Genomic DNA, 8,373 nt, shown 5'->3' on the forward strand with positions numbered 1-8,373 from the left:
AAAGCACAGTTAAATGCATACAGCAGCAGAAACATAAAAAACAAAGATATCAACAGGCTGCGGTGGGTTGGCACCCTGCCCGGGATTGGTTCCTGCCTTGTGCCCTGTGTTGGCTGGGATTGGCTCCAGCAGACCCCGTGACCCTGTGTTTGGATTCAGCTGGTTGGAAAATGGATGGATGGATATCAATAGGATGAACTAAACAGCCAGTCAATCAATCAATCAATAATAAATGTCAATTGTGCAGAAATTATAAAATGAGCTTGATCAGTAATAATATATTATAATAATATGTTCTTCTATCCATCCATTTTCCAACCCGCTGAATCCGAACACAGGGTCACGGGGGTCTGCTGGAGCCAATCCCAGCCAACACAGGGCACAAGGCAGGAACCAATCCCGGGCAGGGTGCCAACCCACCGCAGAATAATAAGTTCTTTTAACTCTAAAATACCTACGGAAATAAACCGTTTTGGGTGTAAAGCCGTTAATTCGAATTTTCCGAACCGCAGGATCGACGGCTTTAGCTGGCGTGTGAGTTTTATTGGGGTCTCTTAGGGCGACCACTGGAATGTGAGGGCCCTTCAAAAAATCGGTGAGAATAAAAATGAAAATAAATACAAACACAAAGTACGTGAATATGTCGGCCCGGAGCTGATCAGCCGCTCCTCCACTCCGAGCACAAAAGCGCCATTGACGCCGCTCGCTACGCCGTAGGCCACCACGTCCAAACCTCGAGGTCCCCCCTTCAGAGTCCTTCAGCTGTCGCCCAGCGCCCTGATGTCCCCCTCAGTACCTCAGCCGGTAACACGAGGAGGTCCCGCAGCGCGTCTTCTCGGGTCCTACTTTGACCTGCAGACAGCAGCACATGGCAGGCGCTCCAGAATTGGGCATCCATTCGCCTTGCTGATCGTCTTTCTCATACGAGGGGCTTTCAGGTTTCTTTTCTCGTTGGCTAATTATTTATATGTTTGACTTTCTTCGCATAATCTTTACATGTGTTTTATATTTTTATCTGATATGAATCTGCCCAGGTCTCCCTTCTCTCCGATTCCTTATTATTATTATTTATTTATTTATTTATTGTCATATTTCTGGAGGCCTCAGCCCCGCCCGCTCACTCCCGTTAATGCCCCCCAAGCCAATACCCCCGATATTCGTTCAGCACCCAGACATTTTTTTTTCCTTTTCCTTTTCGTAGTTAAACCCTCACGTGTCTTTTGGGGTCACCCCGGGGGGCTCTCCTTTTCTCCGATCCTTTGATTGTTTCTGTGCTCGCCATTCTTGATGGCCGTCACACTCGTCGTGTTAGAAGTGCGTTTTGGGACCGCGCAGTTACCAAGCCGCTCGGCTGGCGATCGTCATTTTAATAAGAAGGCCGACATCGAGGAGCTTCATCCAGATCGTGTTGTTATCAGTTAGGGTCTGCGCTCGGCTCATCAACAGGCTTTCGGGTTTTTTTTCCTATGAAATGTGAGTGAATTTTACAGGACGCGAATAAAAAAAAAAAAGGTTTTATTTAAAAAAGCGCCGTTCAGAGAGGCCGCCGCGAAAATATTTTATTAAACCAGCGAAAGTCCAATGTAAGTGTGCTCTGTTACTTTTTATAAAATTATAATATTTCAAGAACCAGGAGAGTTTAGCTTGCTTACAAATATAAATGTTTAATGTGTTACAAGTATAAGACGCTATAAAATATAAAAATGAGATTCTAGGAGGACACGCCAGGCGTATGAAGATTAAATAAAAATAATAAAAAAAACTCTGTGTGTTCATCTTTATGTTTACAAGTCCGTGAAGTCCAATTAGGAGTCGCCGAGACATTCAAGCCGATAAAATTAAAGGCGATGGCGTCGCCGTTCAGATGAACTTCAACTCTAAAGACAAGAAAAGAGCGGCGCCTTACCGGCCTGAGGATCAGAGACAGCGGCGCGTCTGTTCGCCGTCAGCGGGCCTTGTGAGTCCCTGAGCCGGCCTGGCGCTCTCAGCTGCTCGGCGACTCTCCTTCTCGTCGTTCATTGCGCTCGTCGGGTGCGTTTATTTGGTTTTATTTTTATTGCGCCACCGGACATTTGTACCTCTGAGGAGCCTTTCATGCGGCAAAACTGCAACAACAGCAACAACAATAATAATTAATAATAATAAAGGTTATAATAATAATGTTAATCATAAATGTTATAATAATGATAATAATAATAATGGTTATAATAATAATATTAATCATAAATGTTATAATAATGATAATAATAATAATGGTTATAATAATAATATTAATCATAAAGGTTATAATAATAATAATAAAGGTTATAATGATAATATTAATCATAAATGTTATAATAATGATAATAATAATAACGGTTATAATAATAATATTAATCATAAAGGTTATAATAATGATAATAATAATAATGGTTATAATAATAATATTAATCATAAATGTTATAATAATGATAATAATAATAATGGTTATAATAATAATATTAATCATAAAGGTTATAATAATAATAATAAAGGTTATAATGATAATATTAATCATAAATGTTATAATAATGATAATAATAATAATAATAAAGGTTATAATAATAATAATAAAGGTTATTAGTATTATTATTTTAACCTTTATTATTATTATATTATTTTTTACGTTTACGTGATGTTTATACCCGCTGTTGCTGAAGTAACAGCTGTAAAAATTATTTTTTAATCCATTCTGATTTATATGTGTATTTAATTTCTCTAGCCTCGTTTTTTTTTTTTTCATTTTTCCTTCTTTCTTTCTGAGATTTTGTTTAATTTTATGTGCTCTGTTTTTCTTTTTTGTGTTTGTGTGTATTTTCATTTTCTTGTACTTTTTTCTCTTTGTGTATTTTCTATTTGTATTTTTGTATTTTTTGGGGGGGGGGGGGGGGTATGTTTATTCATTTTGATTTTTGTTGTGCTGGCTGCCTCGGGTGTTACAGACCCCCTGTCTTTATTCAGGTTCTTCGTCCACCCGCCCGTTTCGGGAGACTTCGCCATTGAGCGATTGGCATTAAGACGGAGATGGTGACGAGGCTTTTGGGAGGCTCAGCCCGATTTGTGTTACAGTAAAAAGTTGCTGTGCTCACTGACTTTTATTTAAAAAAAAAAATAAAAACGAAAATCAATGACAGGCGACATTCCTTACTTCCATGTTAAAGCTGAATTTATTAAATATAAAAGTAACAAATAAAAATAAAAACACCCACGTATCCGAAGAGCGACCCTACAAAGACCTCGGGCAGAAGGTGGCATGGCTTTACCTAACTTTCAGTTTTATTACTGGGCAGCAAACATACAAGCCATAAAAACCTGGACACAAATAAATGCACATACACAGGCTTGGTCCACAATAGAAGTAAAATCCTGCAGTACTTCTTTATACTCCCTGCTCTGCTCACCAATAAATGAAAGTTATCGCAAATATACTAATAACCCAATTGTGCTTTACTCACTCAGAATATGGAACCAAATTAGAAAGCATTTTAAGATGGAAAATCTCTTATCAGTGGCACCTCTGCAAGAGAACCACCTCTTTCAACCCTCGCAAACATATCCAGTTTTTAATACCTGGAAAAGTTTTGGGATTAAAATGCTCAGAGACCTTTATATAGACAACATATTTACATCTTTTGAACAATTACGTTCAAAATTCAACCTCCCAGCTACACATTTCTTTTACTATCTTCAAATTAGAAATTTTGTTAAACAGAACTTGCCCGATTTCCCCCTCCTTGCACCCTCCACAATGCTGGAAAAAAATACTGCTCAACTTCGAGGACTTAGACAGCATTTCTGCATTATATAAATTTTTATTAGAGTCCCTTCATTTTAAAGATCCAAGAGGACATTGGGAAGAAGATCTCTTAATATATCAGAAAAGGAGTGGAAGGTAGCAAAGCAGAGAATTCACTCGAGCTCCATATGTGCAAAGCATAGAATTATTCAACTCAAAATTATATATCGAGCTCATCTGTCTTACTTAAAACTGTCCAAAATGTTTCCAGGGCAAAGTCCAACCTGCGAACGCCAAGCTCCTGCCTCACTGGGTCACATGTTCTGGGCCTGCACCAAACTAACTTCATTTTGGACCTAAATGTTGAAGGGCCTCTCAGACAGCGTTGGGGTCACAATCCCTCCTAACCCATTAACAGCTGTGTTCGGTGTTCTTCCAGACGGACTTGAAGTGCAGAAGGACAAACAAACGGTGATTACATTCACTACACTTTTGGCACGCAGACTTATTTTGTTAAATTAGAAGAATCCTAATTCTCCTCTGATAAGTCAGTGGGAAACCGATGTTTTATATTATTTGAAATTGGAAAAAATCAAATTCTCAGTTAGAGGATCTGTACAGAATTTTTTCAAAACCTGGCACGATCTAATCCATATTATTTTAGAATAAGAGAAATAACTATTACCGCATTTAATTCCCTTCTCCATTTTTTTATTTTCCTATATTTATGTCTTCCTTTCTTTTATTTATTGTTGCCTTATTAAAAAGCCTTAAGCAATTCTCCTTTGGCTAAGCTCTCCTTCTCAGGGTGCGGTTTGATTTGTCTTCAATTTTTTTTTTTGTTATAAATTGATCTAATTCTATGGAATGATTACAATAAAATTAATAAATAAAATTAAAAATAAATAAATAAAAGTAACAAATAAGTGCAAAAATATAATTTACGCTAAAAATAAATAATGAGATTAAAATGTGAAAAAGTGAATATGAAAGGCAGGCGACGTGTTGCGCTTATCTTACAATTAAACTGCCGAAGCGTTAAAGCAATAAAACAATAAACGCGACATTACAGCCTGAGTACAGAAGGGCATCGAAAGCCCGCATATTGTCACTTGTCCGCAGGTAGCAGGTCATTGTGCCCGACTTGTCATCGCAGCCATAGCGGCTAACACGGCACAACAGCCGTCAGTGCAGAAAAGAAAGAAATCGAAACATTAAATAAAACACCGGCAGTGCGCGCCCCTCGACTATAGTAAGGTCACTGCAGTCCGGCGACATTTCTGAGGTCTGCCATCTCTGTGTTTCTCATACTAACTCATTGATAATATCGACACACAATCATTTCTCTCCATTTGTAATCAAACTTCATATTCAAGTGATATTTTAGATTTAGGGAGGTCGAAGGCGGCGGTGGACTTTTTTCATCATTACATCGATATGTGCAAAGTGTAAAGAATTACAGTCACCATAGAAAAAGTGTTAACATTATAGAATATTTGTTGCAATAAATTGCTATACGTAAGACTGCATTTAGCGACATTTATTATGATAATGATGGCGGAAGAAAAATCATAAAATGAAATGTGAATCACGACGGTGAGGTAGCAGCTTATGTCTTTATATTAACACGGCATGTTCAATGTTTACACGTCATTGTTAAACTACAGTTAAAATAAAATTACTAATAGTTATTGAAAGAGTTTGCGTTTATTGAATACAGTTTTTAATATCGTGTACACCTTTCTGTTTCCATGATACATAAATTCGGATGGTTGTTTAAATAAAATACTACTTCCGGTTAAGTAATTTTTCTCAAATGTCATATCTGTTTGTTTTTTGCCATTCTAAATATCTAAACAAAATTTGAATCATCAACCATACAGCAGTTTACTTGAAAATTCGAGAAAGTATTCAGTTAAAGTACCGGAAGGGGGTCCAAAGTCGATAGAATTCCTTATTTTGATATCAAGCAGGGGCACAAAATCTCACTGAGCAGAGCAAAGCGCGTTCGGGTGATCGTGTTTAGGGACAGACAGACAGACGGACAGAGAGACAGACAGACGGACGGACAGACAGAGGGGCGCACAGCATTTCAAGGAGGTCTTTTCGGACTCACGAAGGTCTAAAACGTCATCAGAATCTCGAGGTCGATCTTTTTCACGATTCCTGAACTTTCTGAATACAAGAAACTAAAAAAGACGAGGATGTCATTGAAGAAAAGTCCAGAGGTGACAGGCGACCTTATACTTGTATCTCCATTAACTGTATATATATATATATATATATATATATATATATATATATATATAGACGTATATATAAGTCTACGAGTAATAAAGAACCGCAGAGTTAAACTCCCAAACATAAATAAATAAATAAATAAATAGTGGATGTGACTGACAGGAATGACGGGCGACATCGTAAACCTGGAAGAGCTAAACGTAAAACGAATAAAGTGGCAAACAAACAAACAAACCAATCGATACGATCAATAGATAGCCTACGTGTACAAATAAATCACTTAAAAATGATAGTGAAAAGTCTCTGGCGACGTTAAAACGGAATTATAAGTGTTCAAGTAATAAAGAAAGAAATACACAAATTCACACAAATAAATGAATACACGAATCCCTCAACAATTCATTCAATCAATCAACCGATAAAGAAAGAAAATGTATTTCAAAGTGAGGATGGCATTAAAAATGTCTGGAAGTGACAGGCGACATGTAATTGCATTTGAAAATGTATTTATTTAAAAAAATTGATTACATCTCGCCTGAAGAAGGGGCCTGAGTTGCCTCGAAAGCTTGCATATTGTAATCTTTTTAGTTAGCCAATAAAAGGTGTCATTTTGCTTGGCTTTTCTCTACATTCATAATGGCTAACACGGTACAACACCCTAGTACTAAAAAACTGAAGAAAGACTGAAGAAGTTTCGTCGATTTAAAGGCGAGGAGCTGCTCAGAGGTGTCGGACTTGTGCAGAGGTGCGATGCCATAAAATAAATCGTGTAAACAGACAAACAAACAAACACGGACCTCCATAATAACGGAATCCAAATCCCTATCAGACCCACTAACGTGACGGAGCCCATCTTAGAACCCCCGTCTGATTAGATTCCCCTGAATTGTCTTTCACGGGGGCGGCACGGTGGCGCAGTGGGTAGCGCTGCTGCCTCGCAGTTAGGAGACCCGTCTGGGTTCACTTCGTGGAGTTTGCGTGTCCTCCCCGTGTCTGCGTGGCTGCATTGGCGGTCCTAAATTGTCCCTAGTGTGTACTTGGTGTGTTTGTGTGCCCTGCGGTGGGCTGGCGCCCTGCCCGGGGTTTGTTTCCTGCCTTGCGCCCTGTCTGTGTTGGCTGGGATTGGCTCCAGCAGACCCCGTGACCCTGTGTTAGGACGTAGCGGGTTGGATGATGGATGGATATGCAGATTGCGGTGCAGCCTCCGCCCCCGGTAAGTTAACGGGACCTTCTCGACTCATAGCTGACAGGCACTGGCAGACCCCCAGACGGTTCAACTGTAACTTTAAGAATGAAAGGCGATGTTAAAGTGAACTTTTCTTTTCTTTGCTATATCAACATTTTCCTATTTTTTGTGAGAACTTTTTTTATTTTGAATTTATTCTAAAACTTTTAAAAACGAAGATATTTCTCTGCGGAATCATTTCAACGCGTCACACTACTGTATTGCCAGAATCCTGAAGCAAACTAAAGCTGTAAAACTTTGGTAATTTTGGATAAACGCGGCTACAAATATAATTTAAATAGAAAAGGCACAATGTAAAAGTAATAAATCAGTTCCTAAACGATCATTTCTTATTCTAAATCTTCACAATGATCACAGTTACTAATAAAAGTCGTCAGCACACTAATTGCTCTTCTCCTACGGGACCATCGCGTCAGCAGCACAAGTTTCCAAATGGCCGTTCGGAGTTGTCGCGCATGCGCATTTTCGTCTTCCAGTTGAATTATCGTAGTGCAGACGACACGACCAGGAGGGCGGCTGTGAGTTTCTTTCTTGACGTGTTGGTTTGTTTGCCGGCCCTGATGGAGGTGAGTGGTGACATCGAGCAGCCACAGCCACAGCTACAGTCTGAAGATGGGCACCTTGTGCCCAGCGTGTAGTGCCATGGAGATGGTGGCGGCCAAGCCCATTAAATGTCACAATCGCATAAAGTCAGCAGGAGTGAAAAGTGACAGTCGGCGGGCTCAGCACGTCACTCCTTACCACAGAGCTCACCGAGGACATGGGTTGGGGGGTATCAGGACCCCCTTTATTTTTGACCTGAATAGTGGGCCCTTCTACAGACTACAATCTGAAGCCCTGCGTGTCCAGATGTCTGCTTGTCCCCTTCACTCCGTGCCTGAGGTGTCACTGGGGTGACTTTGGAAGCCGGCCAGTGTTGCTGCGCCCCCAAAACTTTAAAGTGACTTCAGACTGGTGGTCTTAACTTCCTCGAAATTTTAATGCAATCCCACCACCAGTTTTTATTTCTCAAACTGACTTCTCCTTCCTGTTTGGACCCCGACTTGATGGGGTGCACTTTGGACCCTTTAAACAAACACAAGACGTGTGACGGTGACAGCAAGGGGTCTTGACACCACAAACAATAAATAAA

The 8,373-nt window shown here is 39.6% G+C and overlaps 1 protein-coding gene across 1 annotated transcript in view; it reads left to right on the forward strand.

The window, feature by feature from the left end:
* stard3nl (STARD3 N-terminal like) overlaps positions 1-8,373 on the forward strand; it is a 72,085-nt gene that overhangs the window by 22,431 nt on the left and 41,281 nt on the right. The gene's annotated exons all lie outside the window — the stretch shown is intronic.

The sequence above is a fragment of the Erpetoichthys calabaricus genome, chromosome 6, assembly GCF_900747795.2.
Source record: "Erpetoichthys calabaricus chromosome 6, fErpCal1.3, whole genome shotgun sequence".
Taxonomy (NCBI): domain Eukaryota; kingdom Metazoa; phylum Chordata; class Cladistia; order Polypteriformes; family Polypteridae; genus Erpetoichthys; species Erpetoichthys calabaricus.